This window comes from Podarcis melisellensis (genome assembly GCF_964234715.1).
Source record: "Podarcis melisellensis genome assembly, chromosome: 15".
Classification (NCBI taxonomy): domain Eukaryota; kingdom Metazoa; phylum Chordata; class Lepidosauria; order Squamata; family Lacertidae; genus Podarcis; species Podarcis melisellensis.
The window spans coordinates 18,699,599-18,726,998 of record NC_138532.1 but is presented as its reverse complement, the minus strand read 5'-3'; the positions used below and the strand labels follow the sequence as shown (position 1 = coordinate 18,726,998).

The following is a 27,400-nucleotide window of genomic DNA, read 5'->3' as shown; positions in this document are numbered from 1 at the left end:
CTTCATGAGCCAAAATCAGCTGTGTCAATCTGCCGATCGGTCTCTTCCATCCTTACCATTCAAGTTCTGTGTCTCTTGTCAAAGTTCCATGTCACTGTCAAGCTTTTTTGAAACTATATACTGAGAGAGCATTTCCATTCCATTTCCTTGCAGCCTCTGTACTGTTTTGGCCCAAAGCTGGGAGTGGGGAGGAGAGATGTTTGGAGAGTTTTATCTAGACAGAGCCCTACCCATTGTGTGTGTTATGTGTATTGGGGAGGGGCAGGGCTTTTTGAGAATGAAGCTGCTCTCGTCCATTTAGTGCTGGTCACAAAGGCATATAGTGATTATATTCTGGGTAGAACTGAACAGCTTTGTCTGAAGTCAGTGTAACCATCAGGGCCACAGAAAACCACTGTGACAATGTTGGCAGTTTGCATATCCTGATTCTCCAGCAGTATGGGATTTTGGTTGCCAACAGAATCGCTGAGTTGTAAGGGAACCAAAGTGAATTTGTTCCAGCTGTCAAACAATTAAAAGCAACAATGAGCTAACAACCAGATTAAAACACATGCCATATATTTTACATATCTGGGTAGGCTTGCCGAAACAAAAATCTTTTCAGCAAGCACCAAAAAGAGTACAATGAGGGCCTAATGCCACTAGAATACTGGAATATGAAATATTAGTTGTACAATTGTAGAAATGGTCTTACTGATTTTAGAGTCGGTATTGTATTTTATGTCCTGTTATCTTATTTTAAATCACTTTTATAGCCTCAGCTATGGTTTATGGTTTAACAACAACAACAACAACAACAACAACAATCTGCCTTGTGCAGTTTGAGTTCCTGCTTCTATGCATGTTATTTTGAATTTATTTCATCCTTTCATGGTGTGTTCCTTCCCCGTTACTGCAAATAGCAAGAATCCCAGGGTAGCCAAATTCATTCCCAGAGAAATTATCATTGCTTTTCTCCTCTGTTCAGAATGGAAGGGATAGTGGGTGCCCAGTCCTGGCATCCAGGGAAATCTTTGATTAAATGTGAGTTTAAGGAGGGCATGTTCAGTGTGGGTAAGAGTGAGTCAGACACAATCTGAACAGCAACAGCAAACAGTTGCTCACACATTGTGGATTTGTGTGTGTGTGTGTTTACTGAGAGCTTTTGTGGGTGCTCTGGGGAAACCCAGCCAGATGGGCAGGGTATAAATAATAAATTAGTATTAATATTATTGATATTATATTAGCTATGAAATATTGGCAGGCACCCTAGCACCTATGGGTGCTGAGCTGGTGACCTCTCAGAGTTTATTGTTTCACTTGGATTGCACTTCTCCAGACAGAAGCTCATGGCTTCTCTTTAAGTTGCATGGAATTGCTGCAGACAGTTAAGGAATTACCATAACATGAAGAGGCCAGAGCAGGTCATTCAACACTTCTAGGAAAAGTATCCTGGGTTCCACTGGTCTGTTGCTGTGCTTAACCTCTTCACCAAACTACCTTTGAATGTGGTGGACTCTCCATCAGAGGTTTGTTAACAGAGTCTGGATGGCCATCTGGTATTTTTAGCTGTGATTGCTGCGTTGCAGAGCATTGATGACCTTTGAGGTCCCTTCCAACTCTGCAATTCTATCATTCTCCTTCGCCCGCTTTCCAGAAGGAGCTGAGTCCAGCAATACTTCACATTCTCTGCAACATACTGGTGGCTGCACCACTCAACTCAGTGTGTGCCACACCCCCTTGGTGTCAATAGAATTATACTACTCTAAACCCCCTCTGTCCCTTCACATGGGGGCAGGCCAGCTCTGGAGGAGAATGTGATGAGTCAGAAAAAACCACCAAACTTTTAGGAAGCTTCTCTTTATCATTCAATCCACAGCTACCACCGTCAATTCCACACCATCAGAGGTGCTCGTAATCTTTTAATGGAGTCTCTTTATCCTCCCAGCACTTTTGTGAGGCAGGGAAGTGATGCTATCTGTGTTTTATAGACAGGAAAACAGAATACAGGTTTAAATTTTTTAAGAGTCCCTTTGGCTCAGCATTCAGGTTTCTTAATCAGATACTGGTTGATCCTTACTGCCTATCAACATATCTTGCGCTGGTTCACTCATGTATACACAGCAGTGTGTTTTACTGGACCACTGATGGCTATCAGCAGAATCTGTGACTATAGACGTCAACTGAGCTTTGCAATGGGTTGGCTCATAATGACATGCTCACAAAGCTTATCAGTGTTCTGAACTGAGCTATCATCCCTTATCATTTTTTTGGCTCAGATCGTAATCTAGGCCCTCATGTATGATGGTATAGATGGTGATAGGAAGGTGTGAAGTATCTTTCTCTTCCTCCCTAGTAATTAAAACACTGTTATAAGCTTACAAACACCAGGGGTGCTAGGATATGCCATTTCCCCAACTCCTTGAACTGTTCCCCATAAGGCATGTCTGAATGCATCGCAGCAGCACATCCAGAAAACATGTTATCCCCATCTTTTTATAGTCATATACCAAAGCAATGGTGTCTGTATAACCCAGCAATTCCAAAATATAGACATGCTTTTACCCTCACAAGATTGAATGTATTGTATACCAGTATACCTGAAGGAGTGTCTCCACCCCCATTGTTCTGCCCGGATGCTGAGGTCCAGCGCCGAGGGCCTTCTGGAGGTTCCCTCACTGCGAGAAGCAAACCTACAGGGAACCAGGCAGACGGCCTTCTCGGTAGTGGCACCTGCCCTGTGGAATGCCCTCCCATCAAATGTCAAAGAGATAAACAACTACCTGACATTTAGAAGACATCTGAAGGCAGCCCTGTTCAGGGAAGTTTTTAATGTGTGACATTTTAATGTATTTTTAATCTTTTTTGGAAGCTGCCCAGAGCGGCTGGGGAAACCCAGCCAGATGGGCGAGCTACAAATAATAAATTATTATTATTATTATATATTATGATTGCCCTCGGCTGTACTTGAGGGATGATTCCAACAGATTCCACATGAAAAACGCTTATGTCCTGCAGAGATGGCATCACAAAATCAGTGGCACATGCCCTTCTGGCTTGCACTCTTTATAAAGATTTGAGGAATGAGATTACCACCCCTCTTTTATTGTCCATTCCAGGTCGCCCAACCACTGCCACAGTGTCTTTCCTCCCGGCAGTTCAAGAGGAGCAGATGACAGCAAAGGTTGCAAGGTTTTTAGCTGGGGCAATCAGAATAAGGTCCACTATTTGATTGCTGATTCAGGACCCTAAACTGTGTTTTATATAATTGTTTTTTATTTTGTTCTGTGTATATTGCAATGTTCTTTTGTTGCTATGGCCGATGGCCAACAAAAATAAAGTTTCATTCATTCAAAGCAATGGTGTCACACAAAGCCAGACCAAATGTTGTGTGATGCCCCTGCCCAGTGAACTCAGCTGTGCTATTTGCATGACAGATACAGTATATGCCCTATGAAAACTAAATGCTAGGTTAGCTTCCAGTCTTGCTGCTTTTCTAGTGCTTGAAGGAGGGAACCTTTGGTAGGTGGTTCTTTAAGAATCCTGTGCACAACTCAGCCCTCCCTCCATCTTAATGCAAGCATTTGAAAAATCATTGCAGATTTACTTCAGATATTGGAGACGGGCATGTCATGGTCATTGCCCAATCAGCACTGTTCACAGAACTGTCCATTGCTTAGCTTATGTCAAAGATGATTTTACAAAATATTCAGACCTAGAAAGGAATATATGCATTTGATCAGAACACTTCAAAACTGGCTTCCCAGCTCTACAAATATCTCACATTTCTTTACCCAGAAGAATTTTAGAAAAGTTTACTTTTCAGTTGTGCTCATTAAATCGTTTGCACAGTGGAACTACTGAGTTACCATCTTCCAGAAAGAACCAGATTTTATGCTGCTTTTAGTGCTTTGTATGATATTGTTAATATTATATTTTATTCCTTAATTTTTTGTGAGCTGCCCAGAAAACATATGTGATTGAGCAGCCAATCAAATGTAGTAACTAAATGAATGAATAAATAAATATAAATGATTTTGTTATTCCTTTTTGGTACGGCAAACTCAGCAGAATGGAAGACATAAAGTTGCTACAGGCTGCAGCTGTAAATCATCACCATCATATTCATTTGCAGAACTCTTCATTTGCATAGAAAAGAACATGTTGACTTTTGGTTTGCCCCCATGAGAACCAAGTTAATTGAAAAAGCTTTAATTGTTATTACAAGCTGTATGGAGTTCACAGGAAAAAAATGAAGCAGCTTTAAGCAGTCAATTTGATTTTATTGTGAGCTAAAGAGCTCCCAGCCAACTGCAAAGGCATTTCCTAGATCTTCCCTAACCGTAGGGAGAGGAGAAATGTATCCGCTCCTTACTTGCAGGGTGAAAAATGAGGAATATTCCTCTGATTGCCAGATGCTGGGACAAAAAACAGCAGGGAGCTGACTAAGTGAGGCCCTGCTTAGAAATTAGAAATATTTGGGGCTGTTTGGAAAGAACAGCTAGTGCAGAATGTGGCAGCTAGATTGTTAAGTGGAACATGAAGACATGGACATATAACACCAGTTCAGGCCTGACTGTACTGGCTACTGGTTTGTCCTTGAGCCCAATTCAAAGTGCTTTTTTGACCTTCAAGGCCCTTTGCTTCCTCCCCAGCCCCTTTTCCATGCTGGGCTTTGGCTCAAATCAAGATCCCACCAAGCCCTCTCCACCCCACCCATTCCCTTCCTCCTCCCTCAATTATACTCTGGAGTCTCACTGTCGACACCTGAGTCTCTCCCCCAGATGTTCCTTATCTAGCTTATCTCCCACCATTCTCCAGCAGGGAGTTGATCCTGCATCCAGGAGCTGTGGGGAGGTCCCTGGTGGTCCTCCACACCTTGTATGGCTTAGGACCCCTATACAATAATACAATATGAACCTCTTTGGACCCTGAGATCACAAGCTGAGGCCCTTCACTGCAGATGACCTCCAAGGGTGACAATGAGAGAATGGGACTTCTCTGTAGTAGCCCCTCATTTATGGAATGATCTCCACAGGGAGGTCCACCTCCTGCCAACTTGGTCATTGTTTCAGCACCAGGCAAAGACATCATCGCTTTCCAGAAGTTTGGGTAGTGCCGATGATATGGTTGCACAGTTAAATCTATTTTTAAAAATAATGATGCTTAGGTGATTTTATTATTGCATTTTTTAATTTAAAAAAATCTGGTTTGAAATTGTTTTGAGGATTTCTCAATGGAAAGTGATGTATAAATGTAATAAACCTAAACTGAAAAGCATCTGGATGACCACTGTTAACACCAGATTGAGAATCCAGCAAGCAGCATTTGGGCATGCGGAACAGCACCTATTCCAAGCCAGTTTCAGCAAATCACATCAATAATACCAGCACAAATTAATGACCTTTCTAGGATTAAATCTTAGATAACATGTATTAGCAGCATTTTGAATGCTCTTGTCCTGTCCTGAACTGTTCTGATTGCAGGATATGGTGGATGCCTGCAGCACCTGGTTGGATTTTCAGGACCTTGGATAGCTCCAAGGAAGAAGCTTCCTCAACCAGGGCCCCCATTCAGGTTTTCCAAGTGCAAAAAGATTCCTGGGTAGGGAACGTGGAGTTCCTTTTCAGATGTCCATATCCAGCGTATGGACTTGATCAAGAATTTTGTATCCAAATAGAGATTTAATATCTAGCTCTACTGCTGCTTTTAAGGATTTGAATGACTATTGCTTTTAATAACTGTTCAAAAGCGGTGCCTTTAAATACTGTTGTCATTTATTTCATTTTGTTTGCCAATCTTTGAGTCAAAGAGTGGGATAATAGATTTAAAAAATACTACAACAATAGCAAACAAACAACAGAACAAGTAAGGGCTATTCACAGATGCAACACATTTCACTTTCGCTGCAATACTTTTTAGTGGAGTCAGTATGCACCTTCAGATGAAACCTAAGAAGATACCCACTCTGTCAAGAAATATAGAGTATCTGTTGCAGCAGCTTGCACCCCACAGTGGTTGATCAGAAGCCTCCAGGAAACACCAACAGAATGAGAAAGTGACAGCCCTCTATGACAGTGTCTCATCAGCAAATGGTATTCGGAGGTAGGCTGCCTCTGAATTTGGATGTTCCATGTTGCCATCTTCACTAATAGCCACCCATTTCCTCCTGCTGCTTCATGAATCCCTCTAATCCTCTTTTAAAGTCACCAAAACAAGAGGCTGAGTTTGACAGCACTGAGTTCTAGCCTTACGAGAGATGGAGTAATACCTCTCTCTAGCCGCTTTCTGCACATTGGTTATAGTTATATACTTCCACTATGTCCCATCCTCCCCCAGTTCTCTTATTTTCTAACCCCAAACATGCTTCAGCCTTTCCTCGGAGAAAAAGGTATCCTACTCTCTGACCATTTCAGCTGTCTATTTCTGCAGCTGTATCCTGCTATTCAGAGCCATGAGGTTTCCCCGGATCAAGTGGTGCGACATGCCTGTGCAGACTGCTCCAAAGAGTCAAGAGAAATGCCAGAATACTTCCTTCACGAGATGTTGGTTCCTCATCTTATAGGCTAGGGACAACCAATGTGGTGTCCTCCAGTTGTTGCAAGGGACCCCACCACTCACCAGCCCCAGCCAGCATGGTCAACGGTCAGGGATAATGGGAGTTGTAGTCCACAACATCTAGAAGGCCTTAGGCTACCCAGCCCTGTTTTAGATCAACACAAGAGCAACCCCAAGCAGAAAGTGCAACTCTTTGAAACTCTCTTTCACTATTGAGGTTCCTCACCCAGAGATTCAGCACTCCCATCATTCCAGCCAATGTTCTACAAACAACTGGGTGCGCATATGCAACCAGACTTTGAACCAATTAGGCTATCTGAAATAATCACTCACAGTTCTGCTATACAAAAAACAAAACAAAAAAACAACAACCTGATGCTCCCAACATATTCTTTCAGGAAGTGAAGTGTCTCGATGGCTGGCCTGGGAGTGGATTCAAGATAAATGGAGGAACGCACACAGAGGCAGATAAGGCTGGCAGGACACAAAACTCATATTGACTACACACACACACACACAACGGGAGCCAACATATTGCTCCAGTGGCCTCAGTCCTGGCCTTCAAGCTGATAAGCTGCTACCAATGACTTCTCCACGCAGGCACCATGCTAATTTTGTTTGTTTGGTGCTTGAAAAACATGGTAACCCAACCAATGTTTGCTCCAGACAATGAACAGTATTTAAATGTGGCATCCTGATGTTGCTTTGGCTTTGCAAGCTGGTCCTCTCTCACACACACCTTCCCTTCCCCACCTCCACCATGTGTGCTGCACAGCACAGAAGATGAAGATGGCAACATTTACATTTTCTGAATGGGCTAATCACAGATTTGTACTTTCCACATGCTTGCCTCCTCCAGAGCTGCGTGGAAGGCGCAGGAGGAGCGGGCTGAAGCAAAAAAAACACATGTCTCTTTATGGGGAGAGGAGGAGGAGGAGGAGATAATTAGGAAGATGTACAAGGGGATAAGCAACAGCACATATGCAGTTGTGATGTTTTCTTTATTGAACAAGAACCACAAGGTTAAAAATAGACACTTGAGGGACAGCTGAAGGAAATGTGATGGGAGAAGGAACAATTGGGAAAGGAGGTGGTACTTATTATTAAGAATAGTTTAAGGCAGACAATATGCTGCTTTTAGAATGTTTTGAGGAGTGATTTTACTTTGACAGCAAAGCCTTCCTGCTTTTCAGAGCACTGTGGAAGGACCAGTTTGCTTACTCAGTGTGGCCAAGTAGCAAAACTTCCCCTGCATGCAAGTTCCACTTCAGGCTGTAAGTGGGAGACTACAAGTTTAATTCTCTGTCTTATAAACACATGCACCCAAACTTCCCCTTGACAAAGAAATACATCGTGCCATGGGGAAACCTAGTCTAAACCCCTCTCTAAACCCCAGTATACCTGAAGGGGTGTCTCCACCCTCATCGTTCTGCCCGGATGCTAAGGTCCAGCGCCGAGAGCCTTCTGGTGGTTCCCTCACTGCAAGAAGCCAAGTTACAGGGAACCAGGCAGATGGCCTTCTCAGTAGTGGCGCCCGCCCTGTGGAACGCCCTCCCACCAGATGTCAAAGAGAAAAACAACTACCAGACTTTTAGAAGACATCTGAAGGCAGCCCTGTTTAGGGAAGCTTTTAATGTTTAATAGATTGTATTTAATAATATTGTATTTTAATATTCTGTTGGAAGCCGCACAGAGTGGCTGGGGAAACCGAGCCAGATGGGTGGGGTATAAATAAATTATCATCATCATCATCATCATCATCATCTCCCTGCCATGCTAGGTTTATAAATGCAGAGAGGATTTTAAAAGCATATATATGTGAACAAAGAAACATTTGTTCTCTGCCATCTGCAGCCTGACGTAGCACAGCTTTCCCACTTGGTTGTGCTAAATGCATGAATTGGATCTTAACCCTTCCCCCCCCCCCACACACGGGTGTCAAAAATGACAGGTGGATGAATTGCATACAGCCAGTTAAACATATGGTTGCTACTTTTTAGTGGCTCAAACCACACGGGCAGCTGATCAGCAGCAGCCTCCACCAATCTGTGAGCCGCATGCTGCCACTTCATGCCTCCTCCCCCGCATTTGTGAGAGCGCTGTCATATTTACTTGCTGCAATGCCAACGTTAACACAAATAAAAACAAAAACGCCGGGCGGAGAAAGCTCCCGTGTCACACCTTGTTTGAGAAAATTACCACTAGAGATTGAGTAAAAATGAATGGGCACCCAGCGTGACTGGGATGGTGTGGAACTGTTGCAAGATACAAGTGTGTTTAGCCTGGTGAAGAGGAAATTTGAAGGGGAGGCACAGCAGTAGTTTGCAAAGACTTGCCCAAGAAGCATCTAAAATTAGAGGTGCATAACATTACTCATGGTGTGTAGAAAGTGAACAAGGAAAAGCTTTTCTCTCTCTCTTTCTCAACACTAGAACACGGAGACATCCCATGAAACAGAACATTGAAAGATTTGGGACAGATGAAGAATAGTTAAACGATGGAATTTACTCAAATTCATGGACGAGAAAGCTATCAAAGACTGCTTGCTCTGATGAAGTGTTGTATGTTGGATATTGCAGAGTTGGGAAAAGGTCCAGAAAAGGTCAACCGAGTGGATGGAGCAATGACCCTATGAAGTGGTTGCAGTGCCTGGAGCTTTTTAGAGAAAAGATGAGTAAGAGGTGATATGACAGAAGTTTATAAAATTATGCATTGTATTACACATGGTGTGGAGAAGTGAACAGAGAAAAGCTTTTCTTCCTCTCGCACGATACTAGAGCTCAGGGACTATCAATGAAACTGAACGTTGAAAGAACACAAGACAGACATTTTTCGAAAATGTCTAAAAAGGAAAAAAGTTTGTGTTGGAAGTGCAATGAAACTGAGGGATCTTTATTCACATGCGGTGGTCCTGTAAAATAATTAAGGATTATTGGGAAACTATATATGATGAATTTAAAAAGATACTTTAAAAAACTTTCCCCCCAACACCTGAGATTTTCCTCTTGGGGATGGTAACAACTGAGGTCCCACCAAAACAAAAAAGTTTACTACTATACGCCACCACTGCAGCTAGAACCTTATTGGTACAAAGGTGAAGAACAAGTATAGTACCCACTAAGGAAGAATGACAGTGTAAAATGTTTGAATATGCTGAACTGGCTGGTCAGGATAAGAGAAAACAAAGATAAGGAATATAAGGAGGAATGGTTAATGTTCAATGACTATTGCAAGAACTAGTATAGACAAATACATAGCTTAGCAGGTCTCGTGTAAATCCAGCAGAGTTGAAACAGACTATTTAATAGATAACAAATTGGATGATTAAAAAGATGGGGATTACGCAGAGCAGTAGAAAAGCAAAAGGAACCAGGAAAAGTGTGGAAGGCAAGTCATATGGTATATGTATACATGCTGTATTTGGTATGAAGTTGTAAGTGGGACAGAGGGAGGGGAGGGGGGTTAAGCATGCTCTCTGTTCCTATTATTGAAAATGCAAATATTATTTTTTTAAAAAAATAGAATCAAGAAGAAAAGAGTTTGGATTTGATATCCCGCTTTATCACTACCCTAAGGAGCCTCAAAGTGGCTAACATTCTCCTTTCCATTCCTCCCCCAAAACAAACACTCTGTGAGGTGAGTGAGGGTGAGAGACTTCAGAGAAGTGTGAGTAGCCCAAGGTCACCCAGCAGCTGCATGTGAAGGAGCAGAGACGTGAACCCGGTTCACCAGATTACAAGTCTACCACTCTTAACCACTGCACCACACTGGCTCAAGACAGACAATGCACAGCGAAGCTATGGAATTTGTTCCCACAGGAGGCAGCGATGGCCACCAATTTGGATGGCTTCTTTTTAAAAAAGCATTAGACCAATTTACAGAGGTGAAGGCTATCAATGGCTACAACCATGATGGAGACTGCTCTGCTTTCATGGCTGGAGTCAGTAATGCTTCCGAATACCACTTGCTGGAAACTGCAGGAAGGGAGAATGCTCTTGTGCTTGGGTCTTTGCTTGTGGGCTTCCTCTTGGGGTATCTGGCTGTGAAAGCAGAGTCCTGGACTTGGTGGGCCACTGGTGTATGATCCAAAAGGCTATCTCATGCCTCAGTTGCTGGGAATTGTAGAGGAGAGAGTTGCTGTTGCACTCAGGTCCTACTTGCAGGTTTCCCACAGCCTGTGAGAACAGGTCATCGGCCTGATCCTGCAGGTTCTTTTTGTGTTATTCCCTCTGATGTGCCAGAGGGAAGGGCTAGATTCAACAGGTGGAAATGGCAAGGAAGTGGGAAGACTTCGTAGCACTAAGAGCCATACAACCACGGAAGAGGCTGCCTCTGCCAACTGTGAGCTAGCCTTCACTGGAAGTATGAAGAGGCAGGTTGGACATCAGCCAGGGATGCTGTAGGATGCTGCTGTTTCATCCCGCATTGCAGATCCTGATTAAGCAATGGGTTGGACTAGATGACCTACAAGCTACCTTCTGATTTGATGATTCCAGCTGCACTCAGTACATACGATGGTATGAGTAGCCCTTCTGCATCAGTACAAGTCAGGTCCCTCTAGCCTGGCGTTCTATTCCAGCAAGGATATACTAGAACGAAGGGCAATCATGCCTATTGCAAGCAATGCTGATCCTACTCAGCGCAGACCGACTGAAGTGAATGGGAATGACTAACTTGGTCCATTCACTTCAATGGATCTACTCAGAGAGGGACTAGCCTTGGAGACAAACTAGTGAAAGCTACCCGGAGGTCCCTAAGACTCAAAGAGAGGAGCAAATGCCATCTGATGCAACCAGGCTCCATTGAAATAAATGCAAGCAGCAAAAAAATACAGCATAGAACGTAACTGAGCAGGAAATTGAATGGGTCATGGGGAAAGACCACATGAAACCACATGGATTGCACAAAATGATATGGGAGAGATGTGACACGATCCTGGAGAGCAGTCAGCCCCGGGAAGCTCACAGAGTGCCGTCAAAGATATACTGCCGCAAAACATGGAAGCTTCATTCAGTTAAAAGTTGCTGCTTGTCTTAAGCATCTTGACTTTGCAGACCCTTTTCCACAAGCTGTTTAAAAAGTCAATAGCATCTTCTCCCCAGAGGCAAGTTGCAGCTGGGGGAAGACTTTGGTCAGAACCGTAGCCTGGGGAGCAGAATAGATCGAAACCCCTTCTGTGCAATATGAGCCCCATCCTGTAACCCACCCATTGCTGCTGTTTAAAAAAATATAACACAGAGAGATAAAGAAGCACATTGTGCCTTTAATATAATGCATTGTATGGCCACAAATATGTGACGCTTGACTGTGACTGACAGCTGAGTGCACAGGACACAGAGAAGCTCCATTCATGTTGATTAACATACTATTAAGTAGTCATGAAGCCATATTAAATCTCTGCTTTTTTAAACGGTGCTGTGTGATCCCTATTGACCAGCAGGACTCTCCAGCATGCAGTATAATAGTTCACTCTGGAAGTTTTAAGGCAGTTTTGGGAAAGAATACATGGTGTCATACAGAATTTGCACTGGAGTCTTATAGCTTAGTGGCTCCAACTTTGAATTCCTAGTAGTAGATGATGGATCAGGCAGCAAGTAAGAGGACTGAAAGACCTCTCTCCCTCTGAGACTCTGGAGATCTGCTGCTCATCGGAGGGCTGTAGATGCACAAGTGATCTAATTTCAGGTAGCTTCCTAGGTTCACCTCTTTCAAAGCATTGAGCTGTACTCAGAGGAGACTCAGGGAATCATTGAACTTAATGCACTTGACTAACTTAAGTCCATTCATTTCTATTCTGAGTAGAACTTAGGTCACATCTACACCTTATATTAAAAGCACTTTAACAGTCATGCCCCCCCCCAAGAATCCTGGGAAACTGAGTTACAGTTCACCACACCCCAAACAAACACAGTGCCCATTATTTGTTTGGGTTAGCCATGTGTTTTATACATGCTTTAGGTAGGTGTATGGTATGATTGTGACCCATTGTCTTGGAGAGGCTGTGATAAATTTCTGTCTTCAGTGTTAGATCTGTCATGTGGCCCATTCATTTTTATTGTGTGTTGTATTTATGCCACTGTTTTCAATGTGCTGTAGGTCACTCGGAGACTTTCAGGTTGCAAGCAAGTCTAATAAGAATAATAATGATGATTCACACATCCATGTTGACATGGTAAAGTGACATCCATGGTAAAGTGAAGAGCATGCATACAGGAACCCTTCCTTTAATCAACCTCTTTTTCTTGTGCCAAAATTGTCCATAAAATATCTCTCAGAAAAACAACCACCAGGAATAAAAGACAGAGTGCGAGAGAGAACTTTTTTCCATTCTGTTAGTACATGATCTATGAGGACTACATAGTCTAAATCTTTACTAGATGCTAACTGGCGTCCCTTTGCTTTGATGGCTGCTCATTTGGCTGCCCTAAGAACTCCACAACAGCATTATTTGCAGTTATTAGAGGAGGTAATCAGTTGGCAAATGGAAATCATTGTAATATCCTGCAAGGTCTTGAACCAACTGCTGTTGCATGCAGAAAACTTGCTGCGTACAGCAACCCCTGTGTTCTGTGTTTAATTAGTAACATATTAGGATTATTTCTGAGCAATAGGCAGGCTATTGAAATAATTATTATGGTAATATGGGGTTTGCTGATGCTAAGTGCATGAGCGTGGCATTTGGATAACATGGCATTCAAAGCCCTGTAGCGCATACAAAGAACAAATGCCTGTGTGTGAAAAGGAAGCCACTCCAGGCATTAGAGGCATTCCTCAAACATATTAACAGGGGCAGGGCATCCTGGCATGTCCAATACATGTTTTGTTTTTCAGTTAGCATGGAGTGAAGGTGCTCATGCAATGCATTACACAGGGTTTAGCGGACATAAGAATTCTTCTGTGCAGTCAGGCAGTGGCCGGTATAGGATTTTCTGGTTCCCACCAGGGGTGGCCAGTCAGAAGCAGCATGTCTAGTATATATATATTCTGAGGAGGGAGGATGAAGAAGAGGGTTCGGGGAGGGGGGTATCCAACTCTGTCTTTCATGCACAAGTGCAATGGAAGTGGTGGGGAGGGGGGAACAATTTGGGAGGGTGAAATGCTGGTCACCTGTTGTGGTACTTAAATGGGAACCAGCATGGTATAATGTTGGTCTATGATCTGGGAGAGGGACGCGGGTGGTGCTGTGGGTTAAACCACAGAGCCTAGGACTTGCCAATCAGAAGATCAGCAGTTTGAATCCCAGCGATGGGGTGAGCTCCTGTTACTCAGTCCCTGCTCCTGCCAACCTAGCAGTTCAAAAGCATGTCAAAGTGCAAGTATATAAATAGGTACCGCTCCCGCAGGAAGGTAAACGGCGTTTCCATGTGCTGCTCTGCTTTGCCAGAAGCGGCTTAGTCATGCTGGCCACATGACCCGGAAGCTGTACACCAGCTCCCTCGGCCAATAAAGCGAGATGAGCGCCACAACCCCAGAGTCAGCCACGATGGGATCTAATGGTCAGGGGTCCCTGGAACCCCTGGGAGACCAGGATTCAAAGCCCCACTTGGCCATGAAACTCACTGGGTGACCTTGGGGCGATCACTGTCTCTCTTAGCTTAGTCTACCTCACAGGGTTGCTGTGGGGAGTGGAGAACCATACATTCCATATTGAGCTCCTTGGAAGAAAAAGTGGGATATAAATGCAGTTAATAGAAGTGCATGATGCATCATTTTTACTTGATTGGTAACTGACGGGTAGTCAGAGGTATGCCATGTTTCATGCTTTTCTGGCTATCAAAAACTGGCCAGGACAGCAGCCAAAAAGTCTAGCTTTTGGACCTTCATTCTTTTTCAGCCTCTGTGCCATAAAGGTACCATAAATTCCATCCACTACTGTAGATGCATCTTCACTTAAAGGTTTCCCCAGCGCACAAACACCTTATGCCAGCTGATCCTCCCTTTTAGTGTGTTACCCCAAATTTCGGTATTTTGAGAGATGGAATAACTTTCATCCTCCTTTTCAACCTCCTTACACAATTTATGTGCTTATCAAGAGGACCGTGTCTGGTTCTCTCTCTCTTTTCCCTTAAGCTAATATGCTTACTTTAAATCTTTCCTCAATGGATGGGGGCAACTGTCAAATCACACTGACATTCTCAGCATAGCCAAGAGAACTGTGGATCTATCTGTTACACAAGGAGCTGTTAATTTATATGGTCAGCACATTCTACATCAGTGGTTCTCAAATATTTTTCTCCCCTGTGGACCACTAGATAAACCTTTTTTTAAAAAAAAAATATCTGCAAATCAAAGTGCATACATAACATTATTTTCATTACTGTGGCCCTTTCTTTAACTGGTAGTTTTTAAATGGAGAATTAGTAGACTGTGCCAGCTCCGTATTCTGAAAATCATGGGCACTAAGCTCAGATCTTATTAGCGTGTTCAGTAACCAGGCCTTGGTTAAAATTAGCCTCTATGTCAACTGTTAGAGAAGGCAAATGAAATACATACGAGGTCAATACAGATATTCTGGATTATTCCAAAAGCCTTTTGCAGACTCTGCAAAAAGAAGTCGTGGACAACCAGTCTGTGAACCTCTGCACTACAGGAATATTTTAATGACACCCCTGTCCAAATGGAATATTCTGAGTGAGACCATCACTTTTTCCATCAGCACCTCTGCCTGTAGACTCACTGACACAGTTTTTCTGTTTAACTTTTCCAGCTCAACACTGTTGATTCACCAACTTGCTTCTTGTTGCTCTCTTCCTTCAACATTTCCACTCCAAGATCATTTTGGATCTTCACTGCCCAGATGAAAAAGCAATCAAGGTTTCTCGTTATTTAGGGGGGGGGAATCCCTTGATGTGCCATTGGTAATTAATGTTAGATGAATTTTCCTATGAACCAAAACAGCACACACTGTATGCATGCATGTAGTCTTAGAATTGAAATGGTACCCACCTGAGAGGTGCTGGTAAGAAAAGAGAGGTTCTGGCTGAAAAAAAGCCATACATACATACATGCATGGCTTTTTTTTCAGCCAGAACCTATCTTTTCTTACCAGCACCTCTCAGGTGGGTACCATTTCAATTCTAAGACTACAAGGGAGGTGTTCAGAGTGAGTTCTGGCACCTCTTTTTCTATATAAAAAAATTAGCATTATATGTATGTATAGGAAACTCACATTCCTCTGGGGAAATAATGGAACCAGACCGTGTGTGTGTGTGTGTGTGTGTGTGTGTGTGTGTGTGTGTGTAACAACTCCTTCTTTTATGGACAAAGGGAAAAAAGCAGCCAACTCCTTCAGGGTTGCCAGTAGCAACCCACAGAGAGTTGTTCGGAAAGACAAAAAAAATTACATAAACAGGAGATTGCACCATATCAGGGCCCTTGAGTGATTAATCATATTTGCACAAAATAAATGAGCAATGTTCTTTAAGTGTACCCAGATCTTTTCAGCGTGGAAAGTGCAGCTCTTCTGAAATGAGAACTGCAGTGTCTCCCAGCTCCTTTGTATCACTAACTTTTCCTTGCCCTCACTGGTGATCACAAACTTTGAGTTAGCCAGTGCGATTCCTGAACTGCAGCCCTTCGCTCTGTTAAGAATTTGTTGGTCAATATCTTATATTGGACTAGGAAAGAGCTAATTTAACACAAAACTTTCTTCTCTCTGCTTCCTAAACACGACACCCATGCAATCTTGACCACACATTTGTGTGGATCATGGGATGTGAGGCGGAATACAGAGGTGATGGCAGTTCCCCCCCCCCAAGTGTGGGTCTGGAGCCCTTCTGCTACCCAGTGCACCCTTAAATTTTCCATGGGCTGTATCCATGGCCACCTAAATCACAGCAGAGGTGGAGGCGCACCAAATTTTGACGCCACTAAAGGAGCCGCTGAAATTTGAGACCCCCAAGATCCGCCATGGATCACAAGTTACAATATTGATGCAAATAGGTGCCTGAAGATGGATGAGGTCACCAGTGTAGAAAAAATAACAATTGTGCAAAGCAACACTCAAAAGGGATTTTTAAAAAGATGGTTCAAAGTAACTTCTTCATTTAAATGATGGATCTATGCATGCAATGGATGAAGAAGGATCCAGAACCAACTCCCATCTAACATTTGCCACTGATTTCTTGAAAAGAGGAGATAGATTTAAAGCTGAGAAACAGTAGAGGGTAGGATTGCCATAGTCTCAGTCTCACACCTGCAAAATGGGAATAGAGGTGATTAACTTCCCGGTGTTGTGAGAGCAAGAAATATCAACAAGAAACACTCTTTGCACATTCAACAATGCTGTGTGAATGGTTGCTTTGGCATAAAGATATTAATGCCAAAAAGCATACGTCTATAATAAAACTGCAGTGATTATGGGGTGAGTTTGCCTGCTGATGTGCAGAAGAGATGAGGAAGAACTGTAGTGGAAACAGTACTATATCCAGATGTCTGTCTACATTATTGCATTGGGAGCCGGAGCTCATAAAAAGCTCTGTCTAGGCAGATGCTGTTTCCTCCTCTCCACCCACCTTTCTAAACTTTGCCTTTCATCTTGGGGCAATGCAAAAGGCCTCTGCAAATGCTTCTTGCTCCACAATCACTTCTCATTTGTTTATTCATTTCTTGCAGTCTGGAGTTGTTCTGCCTACAGACCTCTGGAGTTGCTCTGATTACTTTGTTATCTGATTAATGGGAGTAAAACAAATTCACTATGACAGATTCTAAGATTTTTTAAAATATATATATACAAATATTTAATAAACATTACAAGCATTACACACACACACACACACATCACACACAAGAGAGCATCTTCGCAGTTTTAACATCTGAAAATCTTTCATACTTGCATCTCTTCCAATCTTCATTCTGGAAAAAATGTGTTTTCTAAGTGAAAAGTATTCAGTTGTTCTCTCAAATCATGCTTATACAATACATATTCCTTTGTCTTTTGATACCCCCCCCCATCTTTTTGTGCCCCCTACAAATAGGTGAATATGTAATACATTACTATTTATTGAGCCATCGCTACCACTGAACCTTTTACACCCTTAGAAGACAGTTTCTGCTATCCTTGAAGAGAAAGTGAAATACTGATGATTTTGCCCTTACCTTCAAGCCATAAGATAAGACAGCGATAACCACGAACCACAGTGCTGACTTCACGTCTTGACCTGTATATCCAAAAGTTTCCACGTTTTTGCTCCTCTCTTCCTCCTCTTCTCACTTCTCCCTGCTTCCTGCCAGACTTCCCATCTCCATGGGATCTCTGGAGATACCCAGACAGAAAGCAAGGCTAGTAGGGTCTTGCCAAACCAGCATGGATCCCCCCAGTGGAGAAGAGGCACTTTCTCTCGGAATCTCCCCCCACCAAAAAAGACTATTTCTGTTCTCAGACAGAACCTCCTGGGGCTAAGGAGGGTCAGCCTCTTGGAAAAAGGGACATTGACTGGGTAGGAGCTCCCACCCTATGGATTTAGCCTTTGCCTCCTCGGAGAGAATGTCCTCCAACTTCTCAGGAGAGCAGCTTGAGTTGGGCAAAGCTCTTATGTCGCTCCGTTTAAGGGAGACAGGGTTTCTTGAAGTGGGGTTCATGCGAACAGGGCGCTCCTCCCTTTCATTCTCTTGTAGAGTTTAAAATAACAATAGGAGGAGGAGATAAGGGAAAGGGAATCTTGAAAGGTGAGCCCAAGCTTTGTGATGCTGTTCCGAGCAGCAAAAGCTCTGGAGATCCTTCCCCTCCTCCCACTCCCGTCGGCTTCCCAGGGGATAGCGGCCGCTGGCTGGCGAGGAACTTGCTGAGCGCACCTCAGCCGGAGTTGCCCTGCCTCTTCTCAGAATCAAAACGGAACACCCGGGAGACGCAGAGGTGGGAAGATAATTCAGCACCAAGAGGACGGACAGCTCCGACGGAGTCGGCGAAAGGGAAGGAAAAGAAGAGGGAGGAGGCGGTGGCTCAGGTTGGGGCGGAGACTCGTGTGTGTGTGTGTGTGTGTGTGTGTGTGTGGTACAGTGTTGACGGGTAAGAAACAGACCGTGACCCGCCTGGCACTGCTACAAGCCCTAGGCAGCCAGTGGCACACGATTCCCTTACGTTGAAGGGAGCAGCTGCTTTGCACACGCAGGAGCACCCCGTCGGCACGGACCTCCGATGCAGCTGAGTCTGGTGTCAGGCACACGAGGAGTGCGGGGGGGGGGGAGCGCTCTAAAGTCACAAGCAAAGATCGAGAGGCAAAAGGATGTCGAACTAGAGGTGAGAAAGAGATTCAGAACAGATTAGAATGCTGCGGGACAGATCGATAGACGGAGCTTTGATAGGACCTCAGAGAAGCTCCCAGAGGGATACACGGAAAACCGCCAATCATCCTAATGGAGAGAAGTATCTGGCAATACCAAAGTGTATTGATACACATGTAGAAATGGGTAGATTTCAGCGGAAATGGGGGGGGGGTCACAGCGCTGTTTGCGTGAATGGGAGAAGGGGTGTAGAGAGACGAGTTAGATGGATGCAGGGGGAAATCTCAAACAGACACTAATGGGTCAGGGTTGAGAGGGACGACCGAATGGTGCTGAGGAGCTGTTCAGACGCCCTGGGTTGCTTTCAACACACAATGTCCTTAGACTGTTGCACTAAACACTATTGCGTCCATTTATCCTGGAACATGATGGAACGGCAGAGAGCCCTAAAAATGATGATGCATCTAGCCTAGCTTTATGTTCCCAACAGCTGGAAGCTCACAAAAGGTCATGGAGGTGACAGCCACCACAGCCTCATTGCCTTCCCTCAGCACCTGGGCCTTGGAGGTTGGTTGGCTTTAAATGTGGATGTTTCATTATCATGAGGACGTTGGGTATTAGCCTGGTAAAGAGGAGACTGAGAGGAGATATGATAGCCACCTTCAAATACAGTGGTACCTCTGGTTACGTACTTAATTCGTTCCGGAGGTCTGTTCTTAACCTGAAACTGTTCTTAACCTGAAGCACCACTTTAGCTAATGGGGCCTCCCACTGCTGCTGCGCCGCCGCCACGTGATTTCTGTTTTCATCCTGAAGCAAAGTTCTTAACCCGAGGAAATATTTCTGGGTTAGCGGAGTCTGTAACCTGAAGTGTATGTAACCTGAAGCGTATGTAACCCGAGGTACCACTGTATCTAAAGGGCTGTCACATGGAAGATGGAGCAAGCTTGTTTTGTCCTGCTCTGGAGAGTAGGATTCAAATCAATGGCTTCAAGTTACAAGAAAGGAGAGCCAGACTCAACATCAGGAAGAACTTTCTGACATTAAGAGCTGTTCAACAGTAGAACAGATTCTCTTGGGAGGTGGTGAACTCTCCTTCATTGGAAGTTTTTAAGCAGAGGTTGGGTGGCCATCTGCCATGGATGTTTTAGTTGAGACTTCTGCATTGCAGGGGGATGGACTAGATGAGCCTCAGGTTCCCTTCCAACTCTACAATTCTATGAGTCTATGATCATGGCTAGAAGCCACTCACAGGCATTTCCCCCTAGGAATCCTTAAAAATTAAATCCTTTAAAACCTGTCTGATCTAGTGACAATTGGAACAGTGAGCCCCACATGAATTATGTACAGAAATGTCTGTCCAGAACTGACCAATCAACTTTTGTTGATGACTCCTGAGGAAAATACCTCTTTAGCCACACTGATCATAATTGTATCCCTTTAGTCACTGCTTCCAAACTAAACAAGTCCCAAGTGCTCCAGATGTTACTTGCAGGGAAGATGTGCCAACCCCTTGGAACCACAGAATTGTTCAGTAGGAAAGGGACTCGGAAGGTATCCAGTCTTATGTGGTCTTCAACCTTGGATCCTCAGATGCTGCTGGACTACGGTCCCCATAATTCCCAGACAGCTTATCCAACTGTCAGGGTTGAAGGGAGTTGTAGTCTGACAGTATCTTGGGACCCAAGGTTGAAGAACACTGATCTAGCCCATAGTTCCTCCTCAATGTAGGAATCACTCCGTGACAGCATTTCTGACCACCATCTTCTGTAACAAACAGTTCCACTGTTGAGCAGCTCTTCCCATTAGGAATCTTCTCCTAAAGTTTAGCAGAAATCTGCTTCCCAACCATTTCCTTCAGTGGGTTCTAGTCCTGCCCTCTGGGATCTTTTCTATATTCTTGCTTGGCAGCTGCTCAGAGATCTAAAAACGGCTATTGGGTTTCCCTTTATCCTCTCTCTTCCCCAGGGTAACCATCCCCATCCCCCATCCCCCTCACCTTCAACCATACTTAATCAGGCTTGCATCATTGCAACGCTGCACCATTGCATTGTCCTACAGATTACGCTGCCCTAGCTCACCTCCGTGAATCACAACATTGCAATAGTACAAAGCCCCCTGCAGTTGATCATCTCCACTTTTTCCTTGCCCAGCAGACCAAGGCATGGAATTGTCAGTGTTTTGCCCGCACTACCCCTATTGTATACTTTACAATGACCTTTATTTATTCATTTACTAGTAGTCTCATACCCAGTGTTGGTTGAGGATTCGAAGGAACCAAAAAGATGGGTGCAGATCCTCAGAGAACAGATGGGCAAACAAATTTCCAGAAGACATAATAGATATATTTATATCTAATCTGTCCTCTGAGGAGCTGAAGATGGCATGGCAGACATGGTTCTGCCGCTCTCCATTTCATTCTCACAGCAACCTTTTGAGGTAGTCAAAACAAAAAAAATTCCTTCCAGTAGCACCTTAAAGACCAACTAAGTTAGTTCTTGGTATGAGCTTTCGTGTGCATGCACACAAAAGCTCATACCAAGAACTAACTTAGTTGATCTTTAAGGTGCTACTGGAAGGATTTTGTTTTGTTTTGACTACGGCAGACCAACACGGCTACCTATCTGTAACTTTTGAGGTAGGTTAGGCTGAGACAGTGACTGACCAAAGGCTGCCCAGTGAGCATGGCTGAGTGGGGAGTTGAACCCTGGTCTCCCAGGTCCTAGTCCAGTGCTCCAAACACTACTACACCACACTGTCCCCAACCAGCACACCAGAGCTGATGGAAGCATTTGTAGGGCAGCAGGTTGTAAGGAAGGCTGCTTTACAATATCTGCACCTTTAGCAAAATCTTCTTATGCTGAGTAGCAATGTCTTTTTCTTACGCTTCCCAAGTAAACTAGGGAGCATTTCTGTGTTGCCCTTTCCATCTGTCTAATATAATCTGCTTTCTGCTCAAACTGCAGTAGTTATAGGTCACCTCTTATTATATATTTATCCCTGGGTCTTAATATCCTTTTGTGCTTCATCACAGAGTCAATGCATTCATTTCCCGACGAACAACAGGCAGTGTGAGGCATAAATTATTGCTTTCAGATATTTCAGCTTCTTCTAAGCTCAGAAAGCCACTTGTAATTATTTTAGACCACTGTGCCTTTTAGCAACCCCCTCCCCCCCACCCGCAATTCTCTTTTATATCCAGCCACTGGCAGGGAAAGGGGGGTGGTGGCAGGGTTAGAACAGAAAAATAGCAGTGCTGTTAATATAAAATTGCAAGTGCCACAGCAGAGCTGGGAACAGGAGACACTACAGATTAGGACTTTGCTTTCCATTGATTCTTTATCACGTGTCAAGGCTGTATGTGCCAATCAATACAGCCATTTTTATTTACAGGCTTCAATAATGCAGTGGGGGTGTTGCGCAGCTGTCCCTAATAATCTTATTTATATTGGCTGTCACTTTGTTTTTCCTCTCTCATTAAGAACGGTTCCGTGCCTGCCTGCCCATGTGATGGAATGAATGACAAGAGAACAGGGAGCCTGTGTCCCTCCTGATGTTTCTGGACCACAAAGCCCTTTCCGAGCCTGCAGAGGAGAGGGTGTTGCGAGCAGGACCCTCCCACATTCGCGGGGGCTTCCCTCGCCCCCACGAGAACTGGGGAATCCCTGGGCGTGCCTGCAACCCAGCCCGCCAATCGGCGGGCGAGGGGAGGCGCGGCCTGGGCTACTTAAGGCCAGGCACGCCCAGGGACCGCCCTCTTTTCCCCTCACCCCAGCAGCTGAGCGGTTTTTCCCATCCCACCCACCCTTAGGTTTAGCTAGAATTTGGCCTTGCTATGGACTTCGGTTGGTCGCCGCAAGGGGCCTGGTAGGAATTTTTCCAAATTGGCGCACTTCCTGCCTTTTGGTTTTTTCGCCTACCTCGTAGCAATCGTCACAACTTCTGAGGCAACCACAGATAGTGTACAAAGACAACAGACTTATTCTGCCATTCCCCCTGTATCCCTTGAGAGGTAGACTGCACCCAAGCCTGGAGGTTGCATCTTAGTCATCCTAAAATCACAGCAATCTCAAGAGAGTTACACATTATATCCAACCACCCTCAGTCCCTAGATCTCATGTTCCTCCTCCATTCTTACAATCAAGCTACTACTGCACATACTCAATGTAGGAGACCAAGGCACCACACACACACACACACACACACACACACACACACACACACAAACACACCACATTAGCTTTTGTTCTAACTGCTGAATGAACATCTGTAGAATGTGAACCTTTTTTTCCTGAAGCTCATATTCTTGATGCTAACAAGAGACAGAGAATGCATCAGATAGTGGACTTGTAAAAGGGTAAAAGAGTGTTGGGAAATGATCCATAATGAATTGGGAGGGGTGTTTAAAAGTACTCCCCCCCCCAAAAAAAAACCCCCAGAGTAATTTCTGTTGGAGATAATTCAGACTGAAATCCCCATGCGTCAAAAAAGGTTATTTATGTATGCTACTACTGCAGCCCATGTTTTGTTAGCCCCCAAATGGAAAATGAGTGAGGTCCTAACCAAAAAAGAATGGCAACTTAAGTTGACAGAATACGCACGGCTCTCAGACTAATAATAATAATAATAATTTATTTATACTGCACCCATCTGGCTGGGCTTCCCCAGCCACTCTGGGCGGCTTTCAACAAAATATTAAAATACAGAATATAGAATATATAGAATAAAAGAACAAGAAGAACATATGTTTAGAGAAGATTGGAAAACGTTTATTGAATATATGGGAAATAATTGTGTACACCTGAAAACGCTGTCAGCGTTAAGATAAATTCAACAGTGTAAATAAGTTGTGATGGATGTAATAATGGAATACTGAATGGTATAGTTTCTGTAAAATATGCAGGGATTTATGATATGTAAAATGAACTGTGGAAAGAGAAGAAAGGAAGTCATTGATACCGTAAGGATGTAAAATGAGTACTTTAAATTGTAAAACAGAAAACATAATAAAATTATATGCAAAAAAGAGAGAGAGAGAATGCATCAGAAGGTAGGTGGGAGACCTGTCCCCAAGTTACAAACCCCGATAGTTGAGGATTTTCCAGGTAACAAGTAGTCAGACATTTAGAGAGAGAGATTGTGAATTAAATTATTATATAATTAAAATAGACTTGGGGAAAGCAGCACTAAATCTCATGCTTCAGGCATACAGCCTGTCATTACAAATTAGGGCAAGAACTGCAGGGAGTGGGGGAGGGACCCAAAGCATTATCCTGAAACTGGGAGAAGCTAACCCCCAGTTCAGGGTTTCATCTCTCCACCAGCAGCCCCCCCCCCAGTTCACAAAGAACTCACAGATTTGGGTGGCAAATGCACAACAACAACAACAATGTAGAGACAGTGCTGGAGAAGGTAAAGCCGAACATTCTGCTAGGATGCAAAGCACTTCTCCCTGGCCCTGCAGTGAGGGGGGCTTAATCCTTGACTGCAGTTGTGCACATATTAAATGAAGTGTGTGTGTCTAGCTGTCTGCAGCCTGCGTGTACATGTGGGGGGGGGGCACGGTAGCCACACCCACCTTTGCCCCTGCCCACCAGTGGTATGTGGTCTCTGAGGACTGTGCAAGGGTGAATGAGGCCCTCATACTTAAAAGGCGAGCCACTCCTTGTCTAAAACTTCTTGTTGGAGCAATGCTTCTTTAAATACCCTGTTGCTTATTTAAGCATCCTATTTGTTTAAAACTGCAGACATTGGTGAGCATGCAAAGGGCATCGGCAATGGAAGGCAATGGGCTTCCCAGAATCATTTTGCCAGCTTGTGTCCCCAAAATAGGCTGCTAGACTAAGATAGCAGCAGTGGTGGAGACAGTGATCAGGGTTTCTAAAATTCTGCAGAAAACTGATGCAAAAACCAATGGAATTGGTGCTTTCCTCTGTGGTGGCCCAAACTTATGGAACTAATCTCTGCACTGAGGTGTGTTATGCACTGATATTACTGCCATTTCACTCACAGTTGAAGATGCACCTATTTGCCCAGGCCTTTGGGAGGAAATGAGGTTTAGCGCCTGATGCTTTGTTCTCTGAATTTTCCATTCACCAGCCTCTCTGAAGGATGATTATCAATGGTTTTAAGTACTGATTTGCTCTGTTTCACATGTGTGGGATTTTAGAAATGCTATTGTTTTAATGATGTGTGTACCTCCACTTGGCGAATGGTGTGCTATAAATAGATGAATGAATGAATGAGCGAGTAAGTGAGTGGGTGGGTGAATGAATGAATGAAAAAAATAAACAAGATTCAGGACAGAAGAGGGAAAGGACTTATTCACACCATGCCTTCATGGAACTCACTGCCACAAGGTGTAGCAATGGCCACAAGCTTAGAAAGTTTAGAAGGGAATGAGACAAACTGATACACCTTTTCGTCAGATCAATTCTGCCACGAGGACTGTACAGAACATCCATGTTCAGTGACAGTCTACCCTGAGTACCAGTAGCTAGAGAGCTGTTGCCTTTATGACCTGCTGTGACTTTCCTGGAAGTAATGAGCAAGATAGTGCTGTCCTGGATGGACCAATGGTCTGACTCATCCAAAGGGCAGCTTCACATATTCATATACCGGTATTTGTCGGCTTCCTGGAAGCAATGGATTGACTGCAGTTGGAGGAAAAGGATACTGGATTAGATGGGCTTTTCTCCTCTGGTGAATGCATGTTGGGTAGGAAAGGGTGGTGGTATTTGGGAGACACAAATCTAATTCTGACAGTAATTCAGCTGGGAGGTGTGAAATTTGACTTATTAATGCTAAGTAAGTCAAATAGTGCTTCAGAATTAATTATACAATATGCTTTCTGGCTGGAAGGAATTCTCTGTAGTTTCAGAGCGGAAATTAAATCGTGGGTAGATTGCTCAGAAAGAAGCCTTCGTGGAAGGACCACACTGGAATAACCCCAGCACAGGAACCCATTAACACTATCAGTGTAACATCTGACACAGAAAACTAAAGCGGTATGTGGTGGTGTAAGCTTTTGGGTCCTGAAAGAAAGAGAGCAACCCATGTAATGCTAAGAGCTACTTTACTCAGTCAGGTCATATATGTGGTATAGATGTTCAATTAGCGTGTAATCAGAGGATTCAGAGAGACAATTTTCTCCCCAGGAAATGAGCAGAAGACTCTTTAGCTGCTATGTGCCATGTGCCAATGGCCTGGCCCATCCAAAGGCAGTTTAAAGAAAATGTGATGAAAATGATGTATAGGTGGTATATTACACCCGTAAAGTTAGCGGAAATGTATAAAGTTAGTAATAAATGTTGGAAATGTAAAGAAAAAGAAGGAACATTTTTATCACATGTGGTGGGAATGTAAAAAGGTGAAAAGCTTCTGGGAGATGATATATAATGAGATGGGGAAAATGTTGAAATATACATTTATAAAGAAACCAGAAGCATTTTGACTTGGCAAATTGATTCTAAACCAAAGGCCAGGCGGAACAATTCTGTCTAACAGGCCCTGCGGAAAGAAATCAGATCCCGCAGGGCCCTGGTCTCATGAGGCAGAGCGTTCCACCAGGCTGGAGCCAGTGTTGAGAAGGCCCTGGCTCTAGTTGAGGCTAATCTAACTTCTTTAGGCCCGGGACCTCTAGGGTGTTGCTATTTATGGATTTACAATTATTTATTTACAATCCTAGTTTCAGAAGAAGTACATCCCTAAGGAATATCTGCTGCAGAGCAACAGGGGAGAAAGGATGCTGGCTTTATGTTCTGCCCCTGGGAGGCTACTATGGGATGCAGGAGGCTGGAACAGGTGATGGTACTTTCAGCCTTCGTAATATTCAGAAGTTGCACTTTCTGTCTGGTATGCAATGCGTGGAAAGTAGAATCTAGATTCTTACTGAGAACAAATCAGCAGTATATCCCACTGGTCCCTGGAGGTTCAACCAACAGGAGCCATGAGTGTTCCCCTCAAAAAAGTCACTTAAACACACTCACTCACAGCCCTCACAAGCTATAGCTTTAAACTGCTTGGATTTTCTGGAAGTGGATATTAACTCCCCTGCTCTCCCCTGAAGGGCTGTTTGAAGATAAACGAAGTTGACATTATTATATGCAGAGACTTGAATATGAAAATAAATCCTGTACATTATACCTGTAACTCTTCACTTTATCATAATCCGTTCTTCCTCGTGACTCCCTCCAGTTCCTCAAAGACCTCTCTTTTTGTAGCCCTTGTCGGCAAACTCTGTTAATTTAAACAGAAATTGCTGCTGCTGTAGAAAACATTTCCTTTAGGATTTCTTCTTCAAATGCAAATGAGTGTAAGGAAATAAACAGTAGTTTGTTAAATAAGCATATTTGCCTCCCCTTCTTTTGAAAGGTGGGGGACGTCTCTTTGTGCCATGAGTGGCTGGAAGGCTGGGTGGGTGAAGTGGGGAGGGGGAGAATTAATTTCCTTCTTGTGGATGAAGCTTGACCAGATGCTGCTAACAAGGGCTACAGATACTGGCATCGCCTTTTCTCCTTTTTGCCTTCATATCTGGATGATGGATGCTGGTCTTGCAGTACACAATATTTCCCAGCAGAGATAAGAGCTGAGTTTTCAGCCTCAGGAGTAATGAAGATGGCCAGATACCCAAAAGAGAGCA

General features: G+C 43.9%; 1 protein-coding gene across 4 annotated transcripts in view; it reads right to left on the bottom strand.

Moving 5' to 3' along the window:
* Positions 1 to 18,557, bottom strand: part of DRD2 (dopamine receptor D2) — a 70,216-nt gene extending 51,659 nt beyond the window's left edge. For 2 of the 4 annotated variants that reach the window (XM_081889940.1, XM_081889943.1), the window contains exon 1: positions 17,635 to 18,557. The gene's annotated coding sequence lies outside the window, so the exon portion shown is untranslated. Of the gene's footprint in view, positions 1 to 17,051; positions 17,142 to 17,634 lie in introns of those variants that run through there. The other 2 variants (XM_081889941.1, XM_081889942.1) reach the window with 2 other exon arrangements.
* Between the last annotated feature and the right edge of the window lie 8,843 nt (positions 18,558 to 27,400).